General features: G+C 35.4%; 1 protein-coding gene and 1 pseudogene across 1 annotated transcript in view; both read left to right on the top strand.

Moving 5' to 3' along the window:
- Positions 1–12,743, top strand: part of NEGR1 (neuronal growth regulator 1) — a 773,362-nt gene that overhangs the window by 703,623 nt on the left and 56,996 nt on the right. The window lies entirely within an intron of this gene.
- LOC112486045 lies at positions 6,946–7,062 on the top strand (annotated as a pseudogene).

Genomic DNA, 12,743 nt, shown 5'->3' with positions numbered 1-12,743 from the left:
AATAATCAGAGGGGCTACAACTAAAAAGGGTTCAGAGAACAAAGTACATTTCAAGAGAGAGCTCTTGAGTAGTTATAGATATTATACTAAAATCATCGGCCTGGGAGGCAGCAGTGAGGAAAAGAGGAAAGAAAGTAGTCCCTCTGTAGCTGGATAGGAGAATGAATCTTCAGATGTTATTGTTGCATTAGACAAAGCATTATTAGGTAGGACTGCTCCATCAAGAACATTCCTGATTCTGCTCTGCTGGGCTCTTACAAAGATTACTAGGGATTGCTTCCTAAAAATGTGGTGTAGTCTTATAAAGGAAAGACTGGCAGATTTTAGAATAGATCTTCTTTCATTTTGAAACAGCTTAGAAGGGCAAAAATCTTCTGTGTATTCTGTTTCTTCCTCTGAGTTTTTTCTGTCTCTGTATGAAGTAAAAGTGTTCAAGACCCTTCTAACTACTGTATCACCTTACTGTTTTGGAAAATCAGGTATACACAGCCCTTCACCTGACCAACACTTCAAGTCTATTATACAGAGCATTGTGGGGAAAAAATAAGTAAAGATGTTAGAGACCGTATGATTTTACATAATAAAAAGAGAAATAATAACATCATTAGTTATAATTTAATAAGTATTTTTAATATTATTAATAGCATTTATTGACTTGTTACTGTTTCCAGGAATTGTGCTAAGTACTTTACATAAATTAGCATACATGTTTTTATCTTGAGCTCTTAAACTTGGTTTAAATTCAGGAAAACAAAAAGACACTAAAATGTCTTTTTGGGACTCATGTAACATACGCTTAGAAAAATATTTCATTAAATATCAATTTTCTAACAGCGGAGGCTGAACTAGCAATAGAAAGATTCCAGAGACTAAAGGGGCAAGACCTGTTTTGAGCCTATATTATGCTGTGTTTGAGTCTGAATGTCGCTTTGTTTGACAATGTGCTAAAGATAGTTGAAGCATCAGCTGGGTTACTAGAGAGGTCCCTCCCAATCCTTTAGTATTCTATTCAAGCCTAAAGACATAGGTTGGATTTTGTCTTCTTTTCTTTCATCATGAAAATTATATGGTAAAGGATATGGTCAGAAGAGAAGAGGATAAATAGTGGAGTGAATTTGTCTTTCCTCTTTTCTCCATCTTCTTCCACCCATGCCTCTTGTTTTGCCATTTTTCCTTTCTCTATTTACTCCCACAAATATCTACTAAGTAAACAAAGACCGAAATTACCAAGAATCTTGTTCCTCATCTCAATGGAATAACTTCAATCTTGGTGACAATTATTTAATTAATAAATTTTTGTTTGGTATTAGAAAAAAACTCTGTAAATATTTCTATTAGCCAAAAAAACATTATAGCTGAGGTATCACATCGAAATATTTAAAGTTTATTATGTTCTATTTGATTATATGGAAATTGGAGACAGAGTTTCATATAAGGAAAATTTGGATCATCCGTGTAGTATCATTAAGAGTTCTTTTTTTAAATAATTTAAAAAACTTTTTCAATTACAGTTGACATACAGTATTATATCATTTTGTGTACAACGTAGTGATTAGCCATTTATATAACTTATGAAGTGATCACCCTGATAAATCTAGTACCCATCTGACACCTATATAGTTATTACAATATTATTGACTGCATTCCTTATGTTTTACTTTACATCCCCATCACTATTCTGTAATTACTAGTTTGTATTTCTTAATTCCTTCTCCCTTTTTCACCCATTCTACTAAACCCGCACCCTATTTGGCAACCATCAAAATGTTCTATGTATCTGTGAGTTTGTTTCTGTTTTGTTTGTTCCTTCATTTTGTTCTTTAGATTCCGCATATAAGTGGAATCATATGGTATTTGCCTTTCTCTGTCTGACTCACCCCACTCAGCACAATACCCTCTAGATCCATCCACGTTGTTGTAGATGGCAAGATTTCATTATTTTTTACAGCTGAGTAACATTCCATTATGTATGTACACACACACACACACACACACACACACACACACACACACACCCCATCTCTTCTTTATCCATTCATCCATTGATGGCCACCCAAATTGCTTCTATATCTTGGCTACTGTAGATAATGCTGCAATGAATATATGAATGCACATATTCTTTCAAGGTAATATTTTGGGTTTCTTTGGATAAATACCCAGAAGTAGGATTATTGGGTCCTTCTTTGTCTTGTTATAGCCTTTGTTTTAAAGTCTATTTTGTCTGGTATAAGTATTGTTACCTCAGCTTTTTGTTTGTTTGTTTCCATTTTTATAAAATACCTTTTTCTATTTATTTCTTGTGTGCCTTTTGAGGTGAAATGAGTCTCTTGTAGACAGCATATGTAAGGGTCTTATATTCGTATTCATTCAGTCACCTTGTCATTTTATTGGAGCATTTAATCTATTTGCATTGAAAGTAATTGTTCATTGATAGTAGTTATTCCATGTTATTATTCATATTTTTATCTTTTTTTTTCTTCTTAAAGGAGTCTCTCCAACATTGCCTGTAATACTGGCTTGGTGGTAATGAACTTTTTAAACTTTTTCTTGTCTATAAAGCTCTTTAAATGTTAGCTTTGCTGGGTGGAGTAATCTCAGTTGTAGGTCCTTGCTTTTCATCACTTTGCATATTTCCTGCTAATCCCTTCTGGCCTGCAAAGTTTCTGTTGAGAAACCAGCTGACAGTCTTATGGGATCTCCCTTATAGGTAACTAACTGCTTTTACCTTGCTACCTTTAAGATCCTCTCTTTGTCTTTAATCTATGGCATTTTAATTATGATATGTCTTGGTGTGGGCCTTTTTGGATTCATCATGTTTGCAACTCTCTGTGCTTCCTGGGCTTCTATGTCTATTTCCTTCACCAGGTTATGGAAGTTTTCTGCTATTATTTCTTCAGATAGGTTTTTGATTTTTTGCTCTCTCTCTTCTCCTTCTAGTACTCTTATGATGCAAATGTTGGCACACAATGTTGTCCCAGAAGCCTCTTAAATTATCCTCCTTTTTTTTTTGTATTCTTTGTTCTTGTTGCTGTTCTAATTGTTTTCTGTTACCTTATCTTCTAAACCACTGATTCGATCCTCTGCTTCATCTTATCTACTGTTGATTCCTCCTACTATATTCTTCATTTCAATTATTATATTCTTCACTTCTGATTAGTTCTTTTTTATATTGCATATCTCCATTTTTGTGTTTCCTATTTCTTTGTTAAAGTTCTCACTGAGTTCATCTACTCTTCCCTTCAGTTCTTTGAGCATCCTTATAACCAGCGTTTTGAACTGTGCATTTGGTAGATTGCATGCTCCATTTTGTTTAGTTATTTTTCTGGAACTTTGTTCTGTTCTTTCATTTGAAACATGTTTTTTTGTTTCTTTATTTCTTCTCATTTTGGATGCCTCCCTGTGTTTGTGTCCATGTATTTGGTAGAGCTATTAGGACTCCTGGTCTTAGTAGAGTGGCTTTATGTAGTAGGTGTCCTATAGGGCCCACTGGCACAATCTTCCTAGACATTTTAGCCAGGTGCTTCAGGTGTGTCCTTTGTGTGGGTTGTATATTCCCTCCAGTTGCAGTTGAGCTTTGGTTGCTGTTTGCACATCAGTGGCATAGATTGATCCTCAAGCTGATTGATTGTGAGGATTGTGGAGAAGCTGTTGTGCAGGGGCTGACCCTATGGAACAGGATTTGCTTTTACAGGGCTGTGGTGCCTTCCCTGTCTGCCCTTTAGGTGTGTAATTTTGAAGGTTATTGGGTGATACCCAGGTGTGATCTGAAGCTAGCCACCAGATGTGTTTCTTCTGGGTTCTCTTAGGAGGGACTCTTTTGCAAGCCAAGGTCAGCCATTGCCTGTGCCTTAACAGGGGTCACTTAGTATGAGCTACAATATCATCTGCAGATTATTGCCACTTGTGCTGGGCTTAGAGGTTCCTGAGAGAAGCTAAGCTGTGAACTGTGGCCAGGTGTCACTAGCGATGGACTTGGCGCCACTTTTCAAGAGGTTCAGGGCACACCAAGGCCAGATGGTGCTTTTTTGAGTTTGTAAATGTTTGAGAGATTTAGGAAAGTCCACAGCATGAACCAAGACAGGCCATTCATATGGAAAAGCCACTGGAAGTTGCTTTGGTGGGCCTGCAATTTGGGTGGAGTAGGGTTTCAGGGAATCACCAGGGCAGGGTTAATGGTGTTAGACAGGTTGATGGAAACTCAAATGTGGAACCTGCCTGATTCTGCATGCTGGGAGCCGGGAGAGCTCAATAAAATAACAATGGCTTCTGCCAGCACTTCTGTCTGGGAAAAAGCTGCCCCTCTAGCACTCACCCTGAAGCCAGACATTAGTTTCTCCCTGTGTATCCCTGGCTCCTTTTGAGCTGCTGCCCAGTGCTAGAGCTCTGAGTGAATGACTTTTTCAGCGAATAAATCTATGTGTAGGCCCTTGTAGAGGAATGCCTGGTACTCAACTGCCATTCATCTCATTCAGCCACAATCCTTGATGGTCTTCACAGCCAGAAATTATGGGCACTTCTTTTCTCAGCACTGTAACCCTGGGCTGGGGAGCCTGGTATGGGGCTGGAACTCCTTTCTCTTCCAGGAGGCCTCTGCAGCTGAGATATCCCTCCTGATTTTTAATCACCACGTATGGGTATGAGAACAGTCCATTCTGCCTCTCTGCCCCTCCTACCAGTCTCAATGTGGCTTCTTCTATATATCCTTAGTTGTAGGATTTCTGTTCAGATAGTCTTCAGGCAGTTCTCAGTGATGGTTTTTCTGTTGTTTAGTTGTAGTTTTGATGAGGTCATGAGAGGAGACAAGCACAGCAGTTATTTACTCCACCATCTTGACGAGAAGGCCTTGAAAAGAGTTCTTAGTGAGTTAAGATAAGTAGTTTATTGTCTTTGTTGCTCACTCTCTAAACCTCGGTTTCTCTATCCCTATAAAGAGGAATTTGGACTGGAAGACTTTAATTTGTACGATCCTATGCTCATTTTCTCAGTTATGAAATGATAGAAGGTTATTGATACTATTGAGTACAGGCTGATAACATATTTTTAAAGAAAAGTCTACATTGAGAATTCCACAATAAATTGTTGTCTTAGAATATTTGAGTTGCATACATTTTCTGGTAATATTCAATATGTTAAAGGCCATTTATAAAGTTTCCATATCTTGATTTATTTTAGTCTGAGATGGCTTTCTGAAGGGATAATCTCATTTATGATATTGCCTTTTTAAGAAGTAGCAGCATTATACAGAAAGATAAATTTGCACTGCCTACTAAATGCAAATGATTGCTATTTTGAAGAAATAATTTCAAGGCTTTATTTTACACACTTGTATACAGATTCATATGTATTCTTTAAGGGTTAAAAGCGGTAGCAATAAATAAAATTAATTGGCCTTGGGGATAAAAAATATGACATTATGTGAAGGGGAAAAGTATCCCCTTCTAGTTACTAGAGGGTAACATCTAGGTTATATTTCATCCATGTGCCCAAATGGAGTCACTTTAAGAATGCTCAGATCACCATGAAAATTGGTACACATAAAGCCTATTTGAAAACCTGAAATAGCATGGAAAGCTGTTATCAGCTAGTTCTCAGTCAAGGCTCAAAGTCCATAGTCATATTAGGGAGAATATGGTAATAGTTGATGAGTTTACCTAAAAAAAACCTATACAGTTTTCTAGTTTGTATTCTGTAAGAACACACTAGTTATTTCTCAGAGAGTATAGAAAATGACTTATATATTTATAATTTTTAGTGTTAAGGAATAGAAATCTAGGTAAAGAAAATTGTTAGTGAAAGTACCATTTTAAAATTCTATTTAGATACTGTTAAATGCTTAGGCACATTCATTTATTTTATGTGTTTTAAGCCAAAGAAAGAATGTCTTAGCTATTTAAAATTTACCAGTGACAGTTGCATTTGAACAGAGATTGAAGATACTTTGCATCGTGCTGTCACAAGTACAGGACCCTTTCCCTCTGAAACTGAACATGACCTTAAACTCTTTCTTATCACAGCACACCTGGCAGCTTCTACCAATGGCTGAGAGCTGTCGTTGAAGATAAAACCAATGAGCTATGCCCACCTTAAATCTCTAATACATTTGTGTGTATAGATCTACATATACACATATACAAATGCCAGACCAGAGTCCAGTCATCTCTGGAAGTTCAGATATAATGCTGACACCATTACTCTATCGTAGATTATTACAAATCATTCTAAATGGGCTCCATGCTACTGCTCTTGCTGTCCTACAGTCTATCCCCAACTTTTAAAACCTAAATAGTATCATCTCATTTCTTTCCTCAAAACTGTCTATAGGTTCCCCCTTTCTTGGGGTGAAAGCCCAGGACATTATAACAGTCTACATAAACCCAAATTATCTGAGACTCTGCCATTATACTGATTTCATTTCCTAATTCTCTCTCTTTCAGCCAATTTGTTGAATTAGACTGATCTTTGTGCTATTTGTAGAACATGCCATGCCAAATGGACTCTATCTCATGGTCATTACACTGGCTGTTACTCTACCTGGAATACACTTCTTCCTGATATATACATGGCCTTTCGATGACTTCTTCCAGTCTTTACTCAGATGTCACTTCTGAGTGTGCCTTACCCTGACCACCCTCTTTCTAATTGCACTACACGCAACCATTCTCAATTTCTCTTCCCTGATTAATGTATTACCTTATCTCATTTATACTAAATCTTTTTTGTGTTTTTAAATTATCTTTCCCCTCTTCAACTGGAATGTAAATTTCATCAGGGCAGTGCTTTTATTCATGACTTTATCCCCAGCACCTATTGCAGGTGCTGTATAATTATCTGTGTTATTTGTTAAATTAATGCCTACAGGACATGGTTCCATTGTGTAGCAGTTAGGATATCTGCTTTACATGCAGAAAGTCCTGGGTTCATCCCCCAGTGGAGCCAGGGTCCATAGTCTGTGGCCATGCCACCCTGAACAAGCCCAAAATCCTGATTTAGGAAGCTAAGCAGGGTCAGGCCTGGTTAGTACTTGGATGGGAGACCACCTAGGAAGACCAGGTGCTATAGGCATAAAAATAATAATAAATAATAAAAAAATTAATGCCTACATGTCTCAGTGAATTAGTAAGTTATGCTTTCAAGGACTCAGGGAAGTACAGTTGTAAAGCAAGTATTGAGATAATCCTGATAAACACAGCTTCTATTTGCCGTGTCTAGTTTGGAGACTTCCTTTTTTATTTTATAATAAAAAGCTACAAAATCCTCTACTGGCACAAATTCCTATGAAAAACTTAAGAAATAAGAATTAAAAATGGAAAGGCAGAACAAAAATTTTTTAGTCATATCATTTAATATTGGAGTTTTTTTAAAATAGTGATTGCTTTCTTGATAAGCACATGTATAAAGATCTTTAAATCAGAAATAATTTTGTGAATTGAACAAATATATCTCTTCATTGTTTTCCAACACCTAAGTTTGTTCTATTTTGTTTAGAAAGATGAGCTGTGGCAGGTGTTCTTTTCCTCCCATGTTAAAAAAAATTCTACATATGCAAGCTGTTTCTCAGTGACTCAACCCAAATACCTTTGTGCTAATGTTTTCAAAACTAGTTGTTTAATATTAATGTGTTTCTGCTTTGGCAACAATGAAAATGAACAGCTATTTGTGTTGTGGGTTTTGTTTTTGTCTTTTGGTTATTTAGTATATAGAGGTATCAGTAAAAAAAAGAGTTAATGGTGCTTTAAAAACTAAGCAGAGGTTTAATCTTCATTGCTCCTGATTCAGTGTTTCATCAGTATCAAAAGACCTAGTGCTGGAAATGAGATGGTACATTAGTCCTGAAGCTCAATGGTTTGTAATTTGCTATAGAAATTGGGCCTCTGATCTTCATGATTAGGCTAGTGTCCAGAAAACAAAGGTACAGGGACAATGAGAAAAACAAATCTCAGAGAAAAAAAAAGAAACAAAAGGCAAGTTAATAAATTTTAAACAAAAGGCATAAATGTAACTTTTACATATAAAGTGACTAAAAAGTATTTCTTCACCAGGCAAACAAATGACTAAAAGAGACAATTTAAATAAAAGTTCATATTTATAAAAGCGATCTCTCAAATAAATACTTAGGAAAAAAAACAGGAAGAGGAGGATTAAGAAAATCAATGCCTAAGATTTGATATCATCTCTTACCAATAAAGTTTACATAGTGATTTTTATTTTAAAAGAACATACAGTAATAGTTTAGAAAGTCTTCATTAGTAGAAATAGCTAAAGACCATTTAAATAGCATATAAAATCATGCTCCAAAAAATACCAATAAACTCAAAAGTTTTGTTTTATTTTGACATTCAATAGATACAGTTCATTTTTACCATTTTTGCCATTTGGAAAGAGAAACACAACAAAACAAAGTGACTCACTTATGTATACCCATTATATGTGAACAAAACCAAGAAAAGAGTTGCAGCTATCTACATGTTTTAGGTCACAAAAAGTCTTTGCATGAAGGATAATTATAATAAAGAGAAAAACTTAGTCCACAAAAATATTTGTCTATAGAAACTAACATTTTTTTATTCCTTTCAATTACATATTTTTTTCGGTTCCTCCAAGCAGGTGAGCATGGATTGAGAACCCACAGTGCTGACTGTAGCATGGACTTTTGGAAGAAGGCATACAGGATAGTGGGGGAAGGCCTGGGTATGACTTTTCTGAAGTGCTTTCCCACCAACGAGCTATGTGATTTGCAAAAATTACATACATTTCTGTGCATAGTGAAGGCTTGATATTAATGCCTTCCCCATGGAGTTATGAAATAAAATTTATTACATGAATTAAGCATGCAAAATAGTAATAATGATGCTTATCTGTTAATAAGCATTAGCTATTATTATTATATAAAATAAAGGAATTCAAGTTTAATAGAAGGAACAGCAGATTTGGGTGTAAAAAGAACAAATAGAGTTAGGCTTCAACTTTACTAGTTGTAATTTTTTAGGTAAGTTATTTGACCTCTCTGAGGCCCTGTTTCATTAATTCTAAACTAAGAATAAGTATTCCTACCTTTAGGGCTCTTCGAGAGTATTAAAGGTTAGAGATATGATACTAAGCATAGTTTCGGTGTGGCCACAATTCCTAAGTTATTATTTTAAATATCTTATTTTTCCATAGGCACAGTTCCACTTGTTGCCAGTTGGTTCTGAGGCAGAATAGTATTGTAGATAAAAGCAAAGACTGTGATGCCAGACATCCTGTGTTTACTGAGGTGCTGCAACTTCATTCATCCATTCGGTAAATATGCATTGCCTACCCACTCTGTGCCATCACTGTTCCAGGCCTGGAGTATGGCAATAAACAAAGATCCATACCCTCATGGAGCTCCCCTTCTAGCAAGGGGCAACAAACAATAAACATAACAAATAAGTAGATTTACAGTTTATTAGAGGGTAATAAGTGTTTTCTAAGAGAGAAGGAAGAAGGAGGAAGGAAGTGGAGAGAGAGAGAAAAAAAGAGAAAGGGCAGAAGGTAGAACAAAGTCAGGGGAACAGAGATTTGGAATTTTAATTATTAGTTACTTATTCCTAAAACCTTAAACAAGTTATTTAACTTCTCTGGTCCCAGTTTCTTCACCTGTAAAATGGAAAAAATAATATTGCCAAAATAATATTGTCGATAATATTGCTTTGATTCCTTAAAGAATTAGTCCCTATAAAGAACTTAGAACAATGCCTGACACATAGTAAACACTAAATAAGTGTGGGTTATTATTATTATTATTATTATTATTATTATTATTAATAGAAGTTAAGGGAATATAGCCACTATATGGGTTGACTAAAATGTGGTCTATCAATTTTATTGTTTTCAGGCCATTCTAATTAGCTGATTTTCTCTGCTTTAAAAGCCTGAAATTGTTAAGTGAGCCATCTTTGAAAATTTCATAACCAAGTAAAATTCATGTAAACCACGTAAAAGAAGTACAAAATCCAAAGCATATTGAACAATCGTTTAGTTGTAATTTATTTACATGCAAGTGATCACAGAGCTACTAAGAATCTTTAATAAGCAACAACACTATTGTAGGTAACAAAATCAATGACAATATTAATTGCATATTGGCGAAGAAAAAAAGATTTCGTACCAATCAGACTCTCTGATTTTCTCATGAATAAGAGAATACAAATAGTTCAAAGTACTGCCTGTAACTAAAGATTTTAAGCAAAAGATATTTAAGCCATAACTCAGTTGGACTGGGATTGGTGTGAAAATAGTTTCCCAGAAGCAAAGTTGTATCCTTAAGCATATATTTACCCTAATTGCCCATCACGGTGTAGGATTGGGTGTCAGAAGGACCTAATAAAAATGAATAAGTAACACCTGGATTCCTATTAAATATTTAGCCTGTCTGGAATAGAAAACAAGCAAGTGAGACATAATTTTATAATGACCTTTTTCTACTCATTGATTCTACTGGATAGTGAATTTATTTAGATTACATCCAACCAGCTAAAATGGGATACTGGTTTTCTGATTTTTTTTTCCATCCCAAGTCAGGGTACTGCTGTAGTGCATAAGTGCACAAGAGATATGCAGCAGATGAAGAAAGAAGCAAGCAAGAGTAAGACAATAGGAAGTGAATCCAGGCCAACTTAAAAAGCACAGTGAAAATTATTAGGGCAGATTCAATTGACCAGCATAACTAATCAGAACTTAAGATAAGTAAAGCTAAGATTTGGAAACTCGTAAAGCCCAGTCAGGTTCTCAATCTATATTATTTTTATGTCGGTAAAGTAAAATGATCATTTCTGCTTAGTTCATATGGAAAATGTTTTATCAATAAATGTTTATACTTTGATTACGTTTTCACTTGTTTTAAGTAGTAGTTTGTAGGACTTTATTGGCTATGTTTTAAAGTGTAAGATAAAAACTTAAAATGGCTTAATAAAAGGAATATGTTAGTTCATGTAACTAAATATGTAAGAGGTGCTGGCTTCAGATAAGGTTTAATCTATGGTGGTAAACACTTTTTCAACATGTAAATGTGTCATATCATACATCGTACTCCTTAAATTTAAACACTTATATGTCAATTTTATCTTAATAAAGCTAAGAAAAAGATAAATGTAGGCTTTAGGTAAGGTTTGATCTAGCTGCTTTTAGTGTTTCACTGAGAAATTATTTTTCACTTTTGTCTGTCTGTTTACCATCCATGATATCAGCTTCATCCTCAGGCATCTTTGCTAATATTAAACAACTCTAATTCTCTCTTTGTAATAGCAAAATGATACAGAAGTAACAGATCTCATTTTCACACAATACTGTCAGGGGAATGGGTGAAAAAGTGATTTCTTCTGGTTGCTCCTACATATATTTGGGAACTTGTTTTCACTCTGTGGCCTAATTTGATCCATTAACTATTTAGTATGTCCAGAGGAACAGGATATGCTGATATGTTAAGTCAAGTGGAGGATTAATCCTACTCAAACTGAGACTAGAAGAAGAGTACAGTTTCCAAATAACATCAAGTTACTCTGGGCAAAGAAGGAGATAGACATTAGAAAGTCAATAAAGAAAATTATTTTCAGAGGCTCAACCTATTTACAACTATAAATATTTTATATGAGAGGGAAGAGTGTTGTATTCACAAATAATCATTATAACTGTGAATTGTTTTTTATGAGGCTGGAAAAGGGTCTATAGACCAGATTATAAAATGCTTTAAACTCTTTGCCAAGAAATTTGAGATTTCCCCCTTGCTATTGAGGATTTTGAATCAGAGGAATAACACATTCAGCCTGTACCTTCTTTAGAATGTTCAGGGTATTTTTATACTATATACACATGTGCATACACACACACACACACACACACACACACACACACACACACACATCTTGAGTGTGCCACAGTGATCATGTCTTTTAATAGCAAAATAAATCAATAATATGAGAGTGGGTCAGTTTCTGGAGAACAAAGTAGAGTGGGTCAAAGGATAAAGACATATTTGTCTTGAGAGGAACCTATGAAAAATATCCAATTCAACATAGACAATCTTTGGCTTATTTTAAAACACTGATAAAACTATACAAGAAAAGTACAAGATCATTATGATTTCTTTGTATTTCTCATGCCCTTGAGCTTCCTACAGGTTTTGATCTTTAACCTTGTATATCAAAACAAACAAAAACAAACAATAAAATACATTTCCCAGAGTGAAATATCATTGTCTGGCTATTGGAATATCTCCTCAGTCTCTCTGTGAGACATCTGAGATCAAAACCTAAAATGTATACTGAAAATCACTATAACAAAACACTATAATCTACTAAGAGAACAAAATTCCTCAAGCAGAAGGGTCATGGTTGAAGCAAGGGCTTCACCTTCTGCTAACCCTGGTACTCCTTAAAACCACCCCTCTGCCTATCAACGACTGCAGCTAACTAGACTAAAGTAACTGGACACTTTCTCCAGTAAATCCAGTAGACAGGAATAAGTAAAAGGTGAAAGAAGAAGCCCCAACGAAGCAGGGAGGGTGGCAGCCAGACATGCTGCAGGCATAAACAGTGCTATTAGAGGCAAGAGGCAAGGACTCCAGAGAAAGCAAAAGTCAAGAAATGCTAACTTGCCTTCAGTGCTCTGGAAGCCTCAAGGGAAACAATTATCACAATGTCACCCAAAGCAAACCTCAGCCTTTGACCAGTTCCTGTGAAAGGCAAAAAATAGCTTTTCATACATAGTTGTCAAGAAACCTGCTG

This window comes from Pteropus alecto, unplaced genomic scaffold, assembly GCF_000325575.1.
Source record: "Pteropus alecto unplaced genomic scaffold, ASM32557v1 scaffold25, whole genome shotgun sequence".
In the NCBI taxonomy this organism is placed as follows: Eukaryota; Metazoa; Chordata; class Mammalia; order Chiroptera; family Pteropodidae; genus Pteropus; species Pteropus alecto.
This window is presented reverse-complemented; position numbering and strand designations above follow the sequence as displayed.